At 40.6% G+C, this 17631-nt stretch overlaps 1 long non-coding RNA gene across 2 annotated transcripts; it reads right to left on the bottom strand.

Moving 5' to 3' along the window:
- Positions 1–3974: 3974 nt before the first annotated feature.
- LOC118559113 lies at positions 3975–6711 on the bottom strand. 2 transcript variants are annotated; one of them, XR_004928651.1, is made up of 6 exons: positions 6221–6711; positions 6082–6136; positions 5894–5991; positions 5680–5798; positions 5438–5571; positions 3975–3994 (listed from the first exon to the last, which is right to left on the bottom strand). It is a non-coding gene; the product is annotated as an uncharacterized LOC118559113 (long non-coding RNA). The 2 variants fall into 2 exon arrangements; XR_004928652.1 differs by having other exon boundaries at positions 3977–3991.
- Between the last annotated feature and the right edge of the window lie 10920 nt (positions 6712–17631).

Here is a 17631-nt window from a genome sequence, read left to right as displayed (position 1 = left end):
AATGTAACAAATGGCTTCCCTTCTCTGGTATTTTTACCATTTCACTGAAAAAATGGGCTGAACTAACTGCACATAATTTATAGATTAATCACTGTAAAGGTGGACAGACATAAAAAAATTTTTTTTTCCTTTCTTAATGATCAATGCTGTGAAGGTAAGTGGTGCAATAAAGTAGCTTAACCCTACTGTTATTAATGTTAAAACTGGGTCTTCATTTTTATTAATATAGGAAAAATAGTCACAATTTCAACCTGATCACGTTTTTAATATCATCGTCAATGGTTTTTTTTTTAAGATGAAAGTAGGAAATAGGCTGTCAATCTTAAAATGCCTACCAGTTGGCAATAGATGGGCGAGCAAAGCCTGCCTTCTGAGCCTCCTCTGCTGCATCAATCTTCTCCTTGCTCGGATTTTCCTCCTCAACTGCATCACCTCCTCTTCAGCCTGCTGGTAAAGCTGACCAACGACCGAAGCAACAGCAATATTGCTCGTATCGCTCATTTTGCTTCTACAAAGTGCTGATTTTTAAAGAAGATTCAATCGCCTCTGCAACTACAACAATTACAACTCCCCACAAAGAAATTCACCCTATTGCTGGTTTTATACTCACAGTTCTGTAATTATTTTAGATATTTTTTATACTTATACTCAGAAATTAATTTAAATAAAAAACGTTTTCAATAAGATATGATGGTGTAGTGTATAAATAGTTTTGAACGTTAAAGGAATGCTCAAGCGCTGTGGGTGTGATGACGTCACGAGTATACTTCTGTTCCAATAGACCAGTTCATTGTTATTGTTTTGAGGCGGGTTTTCGCGCATGCGTGCCGGACCGGTAGGCAAAAGACGAACACAATGGCGGACGCAAACAGAGAAACTGACGAGTTCTCCGCGTATTTTTCTTCTTTAGATAACGTACTACAAGATCGTTTTAAGAGTAAGTTGATGGTTGATGGTATCAGATTGCCAGATCCACACAGCAAAAGCCTTAAGGGACGGAGCGAATCTGTGAAATGCTGGCCAAGCGCTCCGTACCATGACATATACAGCTGCCTTATAAACACGGCAGGCCAGTACAGACAGAGAGCACGAAAGCCCCTTAAACCACTGGACGGCTACAATTATTTTAAATCGGGAAAAAGGCTCCAGCAACGCCCGCGACGCCATGAGGGATTAAGCGGTCAGAAAATGGATGGATGGATGTTGTTCACACATGTTTGTGCAACAGCACAAAGCGGCGTCGGACACAGGCCGCGTCTCAGCAGAGGCCCGGTAGGTTAAAAAAAAAAAATTTCACTACGGATTATTTAGGTGTTTTTGTCTTGTTAAAATGGGTGGCGGTGTCGGCGACATTGCAGCGTAAACACAAGTACTAGCGCCCGTGAACCGGGGCGTAATGGCAGCAGCAGCTGCTGTAGCCCCTGCTGCTAGCTGCTGCTAGCCGCCCCGGCCCGGCCCGTGTAGCCGGCGGCGCCGGCCCGTGTAGTGTTTACGCAGCAGCCGCTGGCTGCTGCCGCAGCCCGTGAACTGGCAGAGCAGCCGCTGCCTGCTCCGCCGCTGCTGCTTGGCTGCTGCTGCTACCGCTTCTCCGGCCCGTGTAGTGTTTACGCAGCAGCCGTTGTCTGAAGCAGCAGCAGCCGTTGCTGCTTCAGACAATGGCTGCTGCTGCTACCGCTTCTCCGGCCCGTGTAGCGATATGTGTACCCTCCGCCGCTATTTAAGTAGAACAATGACTAGAGCAGAATTAAGTTGTATTTACCGGAGATGAAGTGTAGACTGCAAATTCTGTCGTAGTATGATCGCTCCCCCAGTCCATTGGGATTATCTGCCTGCGCTCTTTTCATTGAAAATATCCATTTCTTTCTTCGTCCTTTCTCCTTCGGTAAACGACAGAAACGTACATCCAGCGATTTGAAATGCCTCTCTGTGCAACCGGGAGCACAACAAGTCGTAGGCATTGCTTAGATTCCATAAATAAACGAAGTAAAAGTACGCTCTAAATCACCCGTTTTGTCATGTAGTAGACGAGAACAGTACTGTTTTCTGCCTACCAGCGGGACCCGGATGTAGCGCTGACGTCACGCGGGACGTCACGCGTGAACTACCCTATAGACCCTTTTCACAGTGACGTCATGCAACTTCCGTTCTGCGGTGAAGCAGGGTATCTTTACTTCCGCTTTCTCCGCAAGCAGTGTTTTTACATAGGGAATTCACACAGTCCCTCACCAATCTACCCAAATTTCGTTTGGGAGACGTGCACAGACTGGTACAAAAGCTTTCGGCCACACCAGCCTCCAAAGTCGACAAAGATGACAAGTTCTTTGTGGAACAGTACCTTTTCGATTATGAAGGTAAGAGCTTTGTCTTTTTAGCTCTGTTGTTAGCATAGATGCTAGGATAATGGTAGCTATGCTACCAACAGGACTTTTGTCATTTATTAGTTTTCTATTTCTCCATTATATTGCTACGCTAGCTTTATTGCTATATGAGCTATTCTGTTTCACAGCTTTTAGCCAATGAGTCACAGCAGGGATATAGTTGATGTATAATGTTGAGCCTTTTCATACTTTGTTTTGGAACAGTGTCAATGCTTTTGGCCACTTGGTCACAGCTCTATGAATAAAAATGAGGAGCCTCATTCCCTCCCGTTTTTTTTTTTTTTTTTTGTGTAGTATTTTACTGAGGTTGCAGACTTTTGCAGTATCCCTCAAAATTCCTCTGTGGGTTCAGTGTGTTTCTCAGTCTCGTCAGTAGATCTGGAGCCTCAATTAATAAAATAATTCTGCCCATTCCTGTTAAAACTGTGATAGTTTAGGACATCATAGACTGAGAAAGACGCTGTCAATAATGTTGAATGCACACTGCATGCACACTAATAATCAGTTCATTATAGTATTTATGGATTATGCTGCTGTCGGGGCAAACCCCTTGTGTCCTATACTGTTATTTTTCAGGAACTGACCAAAAAAACCTGGATTTTAAAAAACTTCAGACATCACACTTCATATATTTTAGTTATTTATTACATAGATACTTCATAGCAGCTCTGTCCATTTTACCTTTTACCTGTCCTGTTTATCCTGCTGCCTTGCTCCGGTTCCCCTCTGCCTTACAGAAGAGCCTGCTGCCGAGCTCTGGTGGGTTCTCCCCTGAACTGTCAATTCTCTGCCGAGGTGTGGACCCTGCTGCCTGATCCTGGTTCCAAGAAGTCTCTCTCCGGGCCGTCAGCTCCTGCCAACACCATCACCCTGTTCCCATGCAGTTCTACCTCGCTGGTTACATCACCCTCCATCCCATCAAACCTTCAATAAAAACTTTCATTTTAAGTCCCGTGTGTGTGGTTCTGGGTTCATCCATAGACAAATCGTGACAATTAGACTTAGACAACTTTATTTGTCATTTTGTATGCACAGAGTGCGTACAGAACGAAATTCCGTTTGCATACAGCTTGAGAATTACAGTAAATTACAGCAGTGATTTAACAGTAAACAATTGAAATGTAAACAATGCAGGAGAAAGAGACAGTGTGCGATCACCGTGTACAGGTGAGTATTTTTAAAAACCATTTGTATGTGCAGAAATTAATTAATTTTTCAGATTAATTTCCTTTCATTAACAAATTGTTTTTGACAGCTGTAATAAAAATTTACGTGGTGAGCCACTGAAATTATCTTGGGAATAGCTAAATAAACTTATAACTCAATTATCTTTAAGAAAGAAAGATGGAGTTTAATTTGTTAAAGACCACTTGCAGAAACATAGGTGTCCTCGGAAGAGAAGTGCTGACTGCAGACGTAAGTGCTGCTGCGAAGGATGTTAAAATTTGGCCCCTCGTCTCTTCTTATTGCAGTCACCCAACGGGCTCCAGTCTCAGCATCAGCCGGGAAGTCGTGAACACTGAGATATGGAAAGTTTTTTTTGTTGTTCGAACACGGTGGGACACTGCAGTAGCGGTTTCTCTGTGATTGTGCCATCCTTGGTGGATATGATGCTGCTGAGAGATGGACACAAGGGGAGAAAAAATAGATTAATTATAATACTTTTTAAAACCTTTATTTAACAAGATAAACTCCCATTGAGACTAAGATCTCTTTTTTTAAAGATTGATCTGACTAAGAGGTCAGCAGCACGTCATTACTAATACAGTATAATAAAACAATTTCAGGCTTCTACTTAAAATATACAGTATTTTGCACAAAAAAACTAAAAAAAAAGTGCATTAATATAAGTGCAAATAATATGAAGAAAATTCATTATAATACACAGAAAATTCAGAAACAGAAGTACTGTCCAATAGACCCACGGTAATTTTTTTTGGGAATGAACAAAAAGATTCAAATGGAATAAGATCTTTTTAATTCAGTGACTGCAAATATATGTAACACGTCACCATAATCAAGTAAGGGGAACAATGTAGCAGATAAATGCCTCTTTTTTTCACTCAGTGAACAAGATTTATTTCTATAATAGCAAAGCTACAGTAATAATTTTATAACATCTACATCAGATTAATGACAGGTAAAGTAAGCCAACAAGCTGCTGCATGTTAGCTTTGATCTTCATGTTACTGTCCCAATCAAAGCATCTATATAACAGCAACGATCGCTACAAATACTAAGGAAAATAAAGATAGTCAATAAGACACGTTTAATATTGTGCTCTCAGTCTTACCTAATGAAATCACGCTGATTTCTGATAGGTAAAAGTTTGGTAAGGTAAGCTAACAAGCTGCTGCATGTTAGCTTTGATCTACATGTTACTGTCCCAATCAAAGCATCTATATAACAGCAACGATCGCTACAAATACTAAGGAAAATAAAGATAGTCAATAAGACACGTTTAATATTGTGCTCTCAGTCTTACCTAATGAAATCACGCTGATTTCTGATAGGTAAAAGTTTGGTAAGGTAAGCTAACAAGCTGCTGCATGTTAGCTTTGATCTACATGTTACTGTCCCAATCAAAGCATCTATATAACAGCAACGATCGCTACAAATACTAAGGAAAATAAAGATAGTCAATAAGACACGTTTAATATTGTGCTCTCAGTCTTACCTAATGAAATCACGCTGATTTCTGATAGGTAAAAGTTTGGTAAGGTAAGCTAACAAGCTGCTGCATGTTAGCTTTGATCTATATGTTACTGTCCCGATCAAAGCATCTATATAACAGCAATGATCGCTACCAATACTAAGGAAAATAAAGATAGTCAATGCGACACATTGTGGTCTCAGTCTTACCTTATGAAATCGCGCTGATTATCAGTGAAACACCTCTTCACCTCCCGAATTTTCTATGTAAAAGCATGTAGCCGGAAGTAAAGATACCCTGCTCCGCTTCAAAACGGAAGTTGAGTGACGTCATGTGAAAAGGGTCTATGCACAATACATGCTGCGTGCTCGCGTTCTCGTCAAGTCCGATCTTCCTGTGTTCTTACCGAGAACAGACTTGACGAGAACGCGAGTACGGACTCGCGTTCTCGTGAATTGAGAAACGGCCGAGGTCGACGGTGGCGGACATCCAGAGTTCCACTTCCTCATCAGCTAGCACGCTCTGCCTCGATTCCTGCAGCTGTAAAAAACAAAACAATGAATCAGTATTATGCGATGGGATGCACTGCGTATGGACACAACACATCTATCAATGCACCTGAAAAATAGTCACCAAATAAAGTCTTACCCTCTTTCTTCTCGCTCGACTCCGAGCTGAATTCTTGGCAGCTTCCGCCCGCATTGAGTTCTCTGGCTGCGTATATCTGAAGCTCCTGCGTACCGTCTCGTAATAAGTCTTACAGGCGGCTGGAAAACATAAATGAGAGTGGTATGAATAAAAACCAAACGCAAGTCACAGTAACATTAAAAACAAGGGAGAAACAGTAAAACAAGTCCCTTACACACAATGTCGTCTTTATCAATATAGTGTAAATCGAGGCTTGCAGTTATTGCTCCGAGCAGATAGGAGGTAACTGCCTCATTATGAGGCGTGCTTAGTCTGTGAAAACAAAATGTACAGTTATGATCGGTATCTATCCGTATCTATTTCCTTTTATCGCAGAATGAAAGCATATTCTTTGAATCTTACCCTTGCGCCGGTTCATAGCGCCTGCAATTTGTCTCCGAGTTGTGAAGACGGCGTACTGTAAATCACAAAAAATACACCCTTAGCTTTGGGTTATGGCTAGGCTACTTTTAGCTTAGCTAGCAGTCAAATATATTCTTACCGCAAGCTTTTGTGCATCCGTCTTCTCTTGATGGAGTTAGTCTCTCCAGCACAGTTCTTCGACTGCAGAGCCGCCATCTTGTCCTCTATGGACAGCAACCTGGAGTTTACCGAATTCTGCAGTTGAGTGAACCTCTCATTCATGTCGGCAGTATGTTGAGTAAGCTGACGAGACAGTCCACTGATAGCAATCAGCAGTTTCTTCTCGTCAGTATGTGGACTGGCTGAAAGTTGTGGATCGCGTCCTAGAGGAGTTGAACGCGAGACGTTGTCCGGCATACCAGTAAAATCCAAACACAGTAAAGTCGTCGTCGTCTTCTTCTTCTTCTTCTTCTTCTTTTTCTTCTTCTTTAGGAATGAACGACAGCTTGCATCCATAGTTGTTGCATTACTGCCATCTATTGGATCCTAATATATATCCTTCAAATCCTTATGATCCCAGAATAAAAAAAAAAACGAAAAATCTTTGTACATCCCTTTTCTATACTTAATAATGCAGATAATGAATCACTACAAATTATTATTTTATTTATATTTGTATCCTCCACCCATTCTAAAGCTAATAATATAGCACATAATTCTACCACATATATACTAAAATAATTAGATGTTCTTTTTGAAATATTAATTTTTAATTCAGGAATCACTACAGCTACACTAGTTGCTTCATTTTTTGGATTTTTCGAACCATCAGTATAAATTTGCAAATAATCATTATATTTAATCTGTATTTGATTGTAAAATTCTTGGCAGATATCTATTATATTTCTTGTCTTAATATTTAATAATGATCTATCTATATTAATATATTTCCATATCCATGTAGGTCTCAAAGCCCACAATACTGTTGGACTGAATTCTTTGTTATATACATTAAATGTTTTTGCTCTATCATCCCCAATCCATCCAAAACTATTAAATTGACCCTTTCGTCTTTCCCAACAACTTTCTAATACTTTCATAACTGGATGATCTTCATTATGTCCTTTTAAATTTATCCAGTAATTAACCATTATCTGTTGCCTTCTGATACATAATGGCATTTCTCCTGATTCTATTTGTAAAGCACATACTGGAGTTGATTTAACTGCCCCTAAACAAATTCTCAATGCTCTAGCTTGAATAACGTAAAAATTTTTTAACCTACTCAGCCGCTGAACCATATACCACACTCCCATAATCTATTCTTGACCTAATTAGTGACACATACACATTTTTATGCGATTCAAAACTTGCACCCCATGTTAACCCTGCTTTCATTTGAGCGTTTTAATGGAATACTGGGAAAGTTTAATCACAACAATAGGACAATTGAAGTCCAGATTATGAGGCAATTTCAGCAGAGCCAACAGCTTCATATGCCATGGACATGTGAATATGGTGCAGAATTTGCCAGTATTTTAGGAAGACAAATGGTTGGGACTTTGTCATGCAATGACACAGCTGATATGCTTTATGTGAAGCACAGTGTTTTGGTGTCAGCAGAACGAAAGCCAATAGAAGTTTGGGGCTTGCAGGGAACAGACACGTCATACCCAGCATAATTTCTGCCAGTTGAGCGCATTGCTGGGAGATGTGTAGTTAATACATCCTCTGTGCATTTAAGTAAGACCAAAAAAAAGGTCACTGTAGTCATGCCACTATGCACAGTAGTTGAGCTCTAGGAGACTGTGATCTCTGCAGACCTCTCATTCTGATTCTAATGTTTGCATGGAATGCACATTTTACCTTGCTGATTCTGATTCACATTTTACCAACTGATTCTGATTAAAACAAATTTTTGAAATAAATTATTTTGTGTATTTTTTTTACATAACATTTGCCATTGCTAATGGCATACACAGTAATCTAGCATACTTTAATTAAATAAATCAATTCAAGGTAAAATGTAAGAGTCTATATTTAGGTTATATAGAGCCTGATCTATTTGTACCAGAGATTTTCTTACCTTTTAGAGAAATGTCACTTGGGGTAAAACTCCCCCTGCAACCCTGATTTACATTTGTTTAGCTCACAGCATTTTCATTTGCATGTCCTCCCCATTCATTTTCATTTCCTCCCCTAGAATTAGGAGGAGGGGGGTCATGGGGGGACAACTCCCAAGGTAGGCCCACGTCAATTTCTGACAATTCACGGCAGTTTTCGGTGTTGCCTGCAAATTGCCGTGAACAGCCGTTAACCTGAACTTCCACGACAATCTACAGTGCCGCATAGTGACGAAAATCTCACTTTTCATGCAGTGTTTCCTGCAACATTCTGTGGAACGTTGGGGCTAGAATATTCCAGAACTCTTTATAAAACTCACTGGGGAATCCATCTGGACCTGGAGCCTTTTTATTAGGCATGCTTTTAAGAGCTTCCTGGGTTTCAGCTGTTGTCAGCGGGGAATCCAGTGTCATTCTTTGGTTATCTGATAATTTAGGAAGTGTAATTTTATCCAGAAATTGCTTAATATCCTTCTCTGATGGATTTATCTGTGGTGTGTATAAAGATTTGTAGAAATCGCGGAAGGTATTATTTATACACTCCGGTTCACTTACTGTATTACCAGTTGAATCTGTAACTGCAAATATAGTAGTTTTCTCCTTGATTATTTTAAGCTGATTCGCTAGAAAGCTTCCTGACTTATTGCCATGTTCAAAATTTTCTATTCGGAGTCTTTGTATTAGAAATCTATTTTGGTTTTCAATATAGTGCTTTAGTTCTAATTTTACTTCACGGATTTTACCTAACTTTCCTTCTTCTTAAGAGGATTCTAGTAACTTAAGTTTTTCTTCTAATTCCTGAATCTTTTTGTTTTCTTTTTTCTTTTTATGAGATGAGAAAGAAATTATTTTACCTCTCATCACTGCTTTTCCAGCTTCCCACAATATCGATGCCGATGTACCTGGTTGATCATTGTATTCTAAGTATGAGGCCCACTGTTCTTTAATGAATTTTATAAATTCTTCATCTTTAAGCAGTGATGTATTAAATCTCCAGCTTTTGTTTTGTGTGGTTATTTTTTTATTAATTAAGGTGAGAGTAACAGGAGCGTGATCACTGATAGCAATAGAATGAATTACCGTCTCTGAAACAACCGACAGCAGTGAGCTACTTATTAGAAAGTAGTCCAGACGAGAGTACGAATGGTGAACATTTGAGAAAAAAGTGTATTCTTTACTATTAGGATGAAGAGAACGCCATGCATCGCAAAGACCAAAATCACTCATGTAATGTTTGACTACACTTACTGACTGCCAACTACGCTGAGCCCCTGTTTTATTCAGCCTGTCTATATCGTTATTTAAACCAAAGTTGAAGTCACCTCCTATAATTAGTGAACAATCCCCGTGTTTTGAAAGTGCAAGGAAGAATTGGTGGAAAAAAGAGGGGTCATCAACATTTGGACCATATATACTGACAATACATAGCTTCTGGTTATGGATAGCTATTTTAATTATTATGTATCTACCTTCAGGATCTATAGTTTTATCTAATATTTTAAAACTAACGTTTTTGTGGATTAAGATTGCTACACCTCTCTGTCTAGAGTTATAGCAGGCCGCAAACACATTAGGGAACTCAGGTGAATTAAGCTCACTTGCATTTGTAGCTGATTTGTGGGTTTCTTGCAATAAGACAACATCTGCCTTAAATCTAGTAAGCTGGTTAATGATCTTAATTTTTTTCTCTCTGGTGCCAGCCCCATGCACATTCCATGTCACAAACTTTACATTCGCCATAGATGTGAGTGAAAAGTTAGAAGGTGCATGCCCTTGAGAAAATAGTCATACATAGACCCAGGTAGCATCATATGATGTGCTTGTGACTGACTGATGATCAGGAAAGAAGCAAATAAGATAGAAATACGCAAAAAAATAAAAAAGTGCAAAGAGTAAGAGAGTGTGAAAAGGGATAAACCATAGCCCGTGCCTTGTGTACCCAACCGTGAACAACAACCATACCAACGTGCTCTTGAGCTGTGCGTGTATTTAATTTATCACCGTGTACCGATCTGTGCGTCTTTTTTATTTATTTATTTATTTTAAGTCATTGAAACATGCTTTAAGTCCACCTGTGGTGTAACTAATAAAGCCAAGGGGTGATCTTCTGATCCCTGAACAACTGTCCATTAATATAAAGTCTGTCAACCGATATGGTGGCTTTAACGCCCTCCATCATGTATTTCTTCCTGATTGGGAACAGCACTCGCCTGCGATCTAGGATTTCCTTAGGAAACTGATCATTAACACTAAAGTCTGTCCCTCTCAGTTCCCTGCCGCAACTTCTAACAAATTCTTTTTGTTTATAATGCTCAAATTTAGCTATGATCGGGCGAGGACGTTTTGTCGGGTTTCTTACCTCCGAGCCGGTGGACTCAATGAAAAGTGATGTTTTTTACCTGATCCGCCGGGATTTTTAGCTTCTGCTGGAGAAAGTTCCGGACCGTTTCTTCTGCTATCTCTCCCTGCTGCTCCTGGATGCCTGCAAAGACGAGATTATCTCTCATACTTCGCAACTGTATGTCCAGTATGGATTCCTTCATTTTCTTATTTTCGCCGGAAAGCTGGATAATCCCTTCGGTCAGCTCCGTAACCTTCCCCCTCAGCGCGTCATTCTCGGCGGCCATAGCTGTTAGCTGGGGTTGAATAAACTCCACAGATTCTCTCAGAGAATGAAACTCCTAATGTAGAACCTCTACCAAGGCGAGATGCGCGTCAAGGCTGGTAAGCTTCTTGTCAATGGATTCCAAGATGTCACTGAAGTTCCTGTCGGGAGACAGAGTGGATGAAGATGACGCACTGGTGGAATTAGAACGAGTGCGCTTAAGTGACGGTGTGCTAGCAGCCGTAGGCTTCTGGGCCTTCCCCATCGCGATGCTATCAAAACACTCGTCCAGGTAGCACTCCAGGCTCGTCACTGTCTCTTCGTCCAGTTTGTTGCCTCGTAAAAAATAAGACAGTTGTAAATGTTTGGGCTTTAACTTTGTATTATTTTCAGTTATTGGTTCGTTCTTACCTTAGCTTGTTTGATTTGAATTACATGAACGCCTCCATTTTACTTACGCACAGCTCTCGCGAGATCTCAGCTGCTCATCTCCGTCTCAGCCGACACCTCCCCTCAGCCGACACCTCTCCTCAAAACGGGTGATTTAGAGCGTACTTTTAGTTAGTTTATTTTTGGAATCTAAGCAATGCCTACGACTTGTTGTGCTCCCGGTTGCACAGAGAGGCATTCCAAATCGTTGGATGTACGTCTCTGTCGTTTACCGAAGGAGGAAGGACGAAGAAAGAAATGGATATTTTCAATGAAAAGAGCGCAGGCAGACACTCCCAATGGACTGGGGGAGCCATCATATTACGACAGAATTTGCAGTCTACACTTCATCTCCGGTAAATACAACTTAATTCTGCTCTAGTCATTGTTCTACTTAAATAGCGGCGGAGGGGAGGTGGTGATCGCTACACGGGCCGGAGAAGCGGCTGCTGCTCCAGACAGCGGCTCCATTACGCCCCCGGCGCTAGTACTACTGTGTTTACGCTGCAATATTGCCGACACCTCCACCCATTTTAACAAGACAAAAACACCAAAATAATCCGTAGTAAACAATGTTTTTTTAACCTACCGGGCGGGTCTTCCTCTGCTGAGACGCGGTCTGTGTCCGACGCCGCTTTGTGCTGTTGCACAAACGTGTGAACAACATCCATCCATCCATTTTCTAACCCGCTTAATCCCTCATGGCGTTGCGGGCGTTGCTGGAGCCTTTTTCCCGATATAAAATAATTGTAGCCGTCCAGTGGCTTCAGGGGCTTTCGTGCTCCCTCGTGTGTACTGGCTTGCCGTGTTTTTAAGGCACCTGTATATGTCGCGGTACGGAACACTTGGCCAGCAGCAACCGGTAGGGCCAGCACACCGGCCCTACCGGTTCCGCGGTCCTTGTCAGGGGGTCTGTTACGATATCAACGTGGTCAAGTGGAACGAACTGTTTATCCCAGAACTGCCTGCCACACTTGGATAACACCGGACAACAAGAAAATGACTCATCTGTCTGATAGCCTCCCGGAGTTGACACAGTTTATCTGCTGATGACGCAGTTTGGATGTGTACGGCCTTTTACGGGTGCTAACTTAAACTCCTTTATAATTGTTTCTGTAATGAGCAATCGGGGCTTCTTGATGATCAAGAGCCCATCAGTGCTGATGTGTCTGAAACTGTTTCTCTGTCTTTAGTAGATAAAATATAACTAAAAGCATGCTTGTCTGTTTTATGGGTCCTACATTCAAGGTAATATTGAAGTGGGGGTCGCTTAACGGGTAAAAAGAGCTGGGTCCACTTAGGGTGTTTCACCAGCGACAGGCTGCGGTAGCATTTAACACCTGATTGTCTTTACCAGAGCATCTGTGGTTCATTTACTTTTGCAGATGCTCTGATTCCATGTTTGATTTAGTCTGCTTGCAATTTACACATTTCCCTCAAAACAAGCAAATGGAATCAATGAACATAAACCTGACATTTCATATACAAAAACTGGTAATGAGAAATGGTTAAAAAAAGAAAAATCTAAACTACTCAACTAGTTCACAAACTTTCAAACAGCACTGTGCATGAAAAGACATTGTCACCATGCGTGCAGGGTTTTCTGTTAGAGATTGCTAGTGGTCAAATCACTTTCACTTATTGTCCAAGTATCAATGCCAATTTGGGCTGATATTCACTGGACAATACCTAACAGACAGAGGGTTGTTTGACTAAACATTAAATAACTTAAAAGCAGATAATTGCACAATAAACAGTTCTGTGTCTTTCTAAAAAACAGAAATAAAGGAAATATATAGTAGAAATCTTTTCATGGCTTTGTACGTGTAGGCTGCAGGTGAACTCAGACCAGTAACCAAACTTCAACAGAGCCGCCTTCAAGTGTCAGACACCGTCACTCCTCACCACTTATCTATTCAAATTAAATTCCGGTTTATTTATATAGCACCAATTCACAGCATGTCATCTCAAGGCACTTTATTGGTTCAATCAAACCATATGGATAAATTGCTTTAAAGGATTTCTATTTAGGAAAAACCAGCAGATTGCTTTGAACCACTTATTTGCAGTATTCACACCTTTGGATGAGCATGTAGCCACAGTAGACAGCTGCCTGCATTGTGTTGTTAACTTTGCAGCAATCCCTCATACCAAGGATGCATGTAGCGACAGTGGAGAGGAAAACTCAGATTATACATCCCAGTGAATTTATGTTTAAGAGTTTCATCCAGGTCATGATCAATTCAAAAAAGGTTTAAAAATAAAACAACTGGACTTCTGTTCTGAAGCTGAAGATGTTTCGCTTCCCATCCAGGAAGCTTTCTCAATTCAAAATGTCTTGATAGAGATTATGAGACTACAGAGACTGGACTGCAATATCAGTTACAATGGACGTTACAGATAAACAGAATCTGGAGGCCAGAGCCTGGCATACTTAGATTGGACAGAATGACTGATTAGGGGAAAGGTGTCAGCAAGGAAACGTCTGCATTATAGTATCCTTGCCATCCTCTCCACCAATGTGATGTATGGAACACTGATATTATACCGTGCACACCCCTGAATGTGTGTACACAATGGGTCCTACTTAATGTCTGTGTGAGGAATGAACTTGGCTCTGTCTGACGTTCGGAAATCCGCCAGTCGCGTTGTTTATGAGAGTCCAGTACTGAAGCTGTAAACATCCCTCTGCCTTTTAGATTAAATATAGTAAATATATAGTTTTGGTTTCAAGAGTCTTTTATTACTACAGAAGTCTACAATAGAAACACCACATTATTCAGTAAAAGAACCTGGGGTGACCGCAACCAGGTCAATAGAGTAACAGTCTGGAGAAAAAACAACTTTAAACAGAGGAGGACTCAGGTTTCAACTTTTGACCACTTACAACACTGCTATAGTTTTGATTCCTGCCAAGTTTCACCCCAATTCACACCTTCATGCATGTGACCAGAACATTGCTCCTGAGAGCCAGGCAAACAATGAGCCTAAGGACTCTCCATTGTGAGTGGCAATCAGTTCCAGGTGAATTTACATGTGCAGGGTTTATACAGGAATGAGTAACCCTAATTTAATGCTTTTTAATGCCTGTAGAAATATTTTTAATGCCATCAACAAGTACCCATATATATATATATATATATATATATATATATATATATATATATATATATATATATATATATATATATATATATATATATATATATATATATAACTTGTTGATGGCTGTGTTCAGACAACAGAACACCTCCGCATGCAGTGTGGCATTGGCTCCAAATGTTGTTCGCAGACCCTCTGATTTCCTGATGTTAGTGGCGGTAGAGCTTGCTCCAGCTGCTGCTGTGCTGTTTGCGGTAGCTAATGCGGACGTGACTGCGTTGGTTACAGAACAGTAACTGATCTGTGGCTGTCCGCAGTGGTGTAGTGGTCCCTGGAGAAGTGGATATACTCTGAATGTTTGCCCTTTTAGACGCAGCTCAGAAAAATGCCGTTTTAGAAACAATGACATGTAACACAGCTCTATTTAGTTTACCCAAAAATCCATCACTAGGGTTTACTCATTTTAGCCAAAAATATTTAGCCTAAAACATTTAGATTAAATATTTCCTTGAGCTACTACGTGAGGCGTGAAAGTACTATTGTCTATTTTTTTTAAAAGATTTTATCCAGCTTCTGGCTGGTAATGTAAAATGTTTTCTTTGGTTTATATTGAAGGAATTCCTACACTACATCCAGAATCAACATTTCATTACTTTACTGTAGGTTTTTTAATATAGACCTAGATGATAAGGCATAAGTCCTAAATTGAATGAAAATCTATAGAGATAAAGTTAATGATGAGGAGAACATCCAAACTCAAATCACTTTGTCTTTGCAAATCATGAATTGTCAAATATACCAGCTGAAACACCCAAATAACTGTTGATCCTGTTGATTTAGACACCCTGACAATGAATGTTTAGCCCCTCGATTTTAAAATGGGCGGTGATTTTAAACTTGACAGTCAAAAAGGGACCTCAGTTAAATCACTTTTATCATGCAAGGAACAAAGCAAAGGTAAAACCTATTCTTTCAAGGCAAAAACATGGAAACACTACTCCAAGCCTTCATTTCATCATGGCTGGATTAGTTTAATTCTCTTTACCTCTGAATCGGTCAGTCCTCACTCAAATGTCTGCAGCTGGTTCAAATGCTGCTGCACACCTTTTAATGCAAAAACATAAAATAAAGCATATTACCCGATCCTGGCCTCCCTTCACTGGTTGCCTGTTTATCTTAGAGTTCAGTTTAAATAACTTCTGTTTGTTTTTAAGGATTTGAACAGCTCACTATTATTATTGTTGTTGTTTTAAACTGTTGAGTCTTTAGCCAAGTCATTTTATTAGATGTTATTTTGTTTTACCTCCTGATAAAGTGCTCTTTAAATAATGATGACAATGATGATGATTATGATCACAAGAAACTTTTGCATCATCACCCAGAAGCTGGAAAGAAAAGAGACAAAAAGATTTTTTTTAACCTCACTTAGTAACTCAAGGAATTATTTTAAACTAAATATTTTAGGCAAAAATATTAAAACTGTTTATTGGTTGTTGTTTTTTTTCTTCAATCCCACCATTATGTTTAGTAATTTCTGCCAAAAGCTGCAGCATTTTCATTTAATCCATCTGAATGTAGTATTTGCAGGCCCTACTCTGATTGGATGGAAAGAACCCTGTCTGTGATTGGCTGGTGAGGTGGACAGTTTTTGAAGTCGCCAGTGCACAGAGTCGAGCGACCGGAGAAACCACAGACATTATATATTGTGTCTATGAGAAAAATAGCCGAGCGAGCGCACAGCTGGTATTGACCGTGGAAGTAGCAGGTCACGGCAAATAAAAAACCGAGCACGAGCGAGCATAGTGGATTGAGAAGAGTTTATCAGAGTTGAGCGCGCGCGTGATGTTTAAACGCTGAATACCTGTCTCACTGCGCGCTCAAACAAAAGACACAAATATCGCTCTAGAAGTGGGTATACGCAATGCTGACTGGAAAATAAACGGGTATACGCCGCATACCCGCGTACACCCTGGACTAGACTGTCCGACTTCATGTGAGACCGTGAAGCATTGACACCCTTTGTACAGCTTTTTTTTTTTTTTTTTTAAAACACGGCAAAATCCTTCCTCATCCTTACCGTTGACAGACTGCAGCCATGTCCCGAATTCCTCGTTTTCCATCCACTTTTGTTGAAATTTGCATTTTCCCAAATCTTTCTCCGCCTCGAGCTTCTTTTCCGAACATAACGGCTTTACGATAAACCGGAAGCAGTTCCGCACAAACACGCGGAATCAGTTATATCTGATAATATATCTGACGAAACTGTTTTTATGGCTGTATTTTTTTTAGAAAAAAAATAATGCCACCAATGATCACATTTAATGACTTTTAATGCTAATAAAGGCCTTAATTTTAAAAAATTTCATTTAATGACTTAATGACTTTTAATGCCCCGCGGAAACCCTGATGTGAATCTAAGATCTAAAAAGGCCTGCCAGCAGGTCTATTAATCTTGGAACTCCATACTACTCCATACATTTTAGGCCCGTTTACACTACACTTCTTTAACCGAGCCAAGCCGAGACCAGTCTGAGCTTGGATCAGTTACCCAAGACAAGCCGACCCGTTTACACACCAAGCTTATCTTGGTTCCTTGGTTGCTCCTCGCCTCCTAGTGGCGATCTGCGGTACTACAGCTCTCTGAGATTGAAGGCGGAAGCAGCAAAACAAAACGGCGGCGCCCGTAACATTCAGGAAGTTATGCTTGATATTGTGATATTTCGGTGTTTGCGCAGAGTCAGGGGAAGAAGGCAACCATTGGTGAATTTGCTTGAGAAAGTTGGCTTTTTGGGAAGTGGATGAGACAAACGAACGTCTAATAAGGATTTACAGACGCCGGAAACAATGACAGACGCTGAGGTTCATTGCGCTGCTAAGCAGAATCATCTCTGGAAACCGTGTGGCATGGTAAGGAAGCTGTATGACTGTAAGGGAATGACGCGGTCTGCTTATGCGCTCTTTATCAGATAACCGGGCCAGGAAAAAAAAACAGGCCGAGACCTGCTCAGGAACTGGTCTGCAGTTAGCACGGTCCGGTTATGTTTAGCGCGGTCCGGTTCAGTCTGCTGACCGTTTACACACAAGAGTTATCTCGGTTACCGAGCTCGGACTGGTCTCGGCTCGGTTAAAAAAGTGTAGTGTAAACGGGCCTTTATACACAAGAGTTATCTCGGTTACCGAGCTCGGACTGGTCTCGGCTCGGTTAAAAAAGTGTAGTGTAAACGGGCCTATAGAATTGATAAAGCTTCCTTGATGGGAAGCGAAACGTCTTCAGCTTCAGAACAGAAGTCC

Source organism: Fundulus heteroclitus, unplaced genomic scaffold (assembly GCF_011125445.2).
Source record: "Fundulus heteroclitus isolate FHET01 unplaced genomic scaffold, MU-UCD_Fhet_4.1 scaffold_227, whole genome shotgun sequence".
NCBI classification, from domain to species: domain Eukaryota; kingdom Metazoa; phylum Chordata; class Actinopteri; order Cyprinodontiformes; family Fundulidae; genus Fundulus; species Fundulus heteroclitus.
This window is presented reverse-complemented; position numbering and strand designations above follow the sequence as displayed.